Raw genomic sequence first — 1299 nt, 5'->3', positions numbered from 1 at the left:
TCGATCGTCTGATAGAACTCTATGATCCAGTGGCCTTTGCTTCTATGGGTAAGGCTCGAAACCTTTCCTCTGCCGATTATTCGGTGGATCTCGTCATTAATTTCTTTTGCACGAGTTTCAATGTATTTGCGGTTTTGAGATTCAGAAGGGTCCATAAATATGTTGATGTCGACTATTTTTTCCACTCGCGAGGCTTGATGTTTCTTTGTAGCTTCGGCATATGAAGACATATTCGAGATGAGTTTTCTTGATGGTCGCTAGTTAGTAATTCTCTGCTGTGATCTTCAGCCTGAGGAGAAGAAAAAAAGACCCATGTTGATCAGGTTTACTTCCCCGTCAGGTAAGTATGCCTTTCCCGTTGTGTGGGGAGCCTCGGACGTGCCCCAATCTTCGCAATTGTGGTTTTTTGATTGGACCCTAACCGCATCGTTCCGTTTTTTTTTCTTTTCTCTTTTTAATGGGCCGCACTCAGCAGTAGTGCAACGCCGAGGCAACCCGCGGTCAGGGCGAGGTAAACCTACGATCCCTTGACCAAATGCCAAAAATCAGATTAATATATGAGCCGGACTATGCCGGCGTACCAGATATTAAACTGATAAGAACAGATACTACACTTGATCTTTTTTTTTTTTTTTTTTTATTTCCTTTTACGTCACATCAGCCATGGGCAGCTGTGGACGGTATAATTTACATATTTACAATTTCGTGATAAATTTATTTACAATCGTATATATTTTTTATTTGATTTTTTGCTATATAATATTTTTTTTTTTTTTTTTTTTTTTTTTTTTTTTTTTTTTTTTTTTTTTTTTTTTTACTTAGTCAAGTTTTTTTTTTTTTTTTTTTTTTTTTTTTTTTTTTTTTTTTTTATTTACATTATTTACATTTTATATATTACGGATATTATTTGTCGAGGGTTATGTTGTTTTGTGTTGTTGTGTTTTTGTAATGTTTTTTGATGTTTTCGTCGCAAATTTTAATAGCGGTTTTGTAAGTGTTTTGATTTTTGTTTTCTGTCTTTATTTCTGTTCTCAGTCTCTTTATTAGTAGCGTGTGAAAGTGCAGTGGAGCGTTTAGTTTTTTGTTTTCGAAAATCAGTGCGTTTCGTGTGTGTTGTATTGTTTCGTAAAAGGTGTCTATGCATGTGTCGCCTATACTTCTGTCTTGTGCGGTTGCAATACCCATAAGAAAAAATTTTAGGGTATTGCTGTATTTGTCGTTTGGGTATATGGTGTTCAGTATGTTTATGATTTGTATGCATATTTTCTGTGTGTCTGGGCAGTAGTAGAACCAGTGTTG

At 35.3% G+C, this 1299-nt stretch overlaps 1 pseudogene; it reads right to left on the bottom strand.

Annotated features, from left to right (window-relative positions):
- Positions 1 to 452: 452 nt before the first annotated feature.
- On the bottom strand, positions 453 to 684 carry LOC149877571 (U2 spliceosomal RNA; annotated as a pseudogene).
- Positions 685 to 1299: the final 615 nt, after the last annotated feature.

Source organism: Hydra viridissima, unplaced genomic scaffold (genome assembly GCF_058129835.1).
Source record: "Hydra viridissima isolate aposymbiotic clone 2 unplaced genomic scaffold, HvirCarnegie_v1 scaffold_16, whole genome shotgun sequence".
In the NCBI taxonomy this organism is placed as follows: Eukaryota; Metazoa; Cnidaria; class Hydrozoa; order Anthoathecata; family Hydridae; genus Hydra; species Hydra viridissima.
Note: the sequence above shows the minus strand (reverse complement) of the source record. Positions and strands in the feature narration are given on the sequence as shown.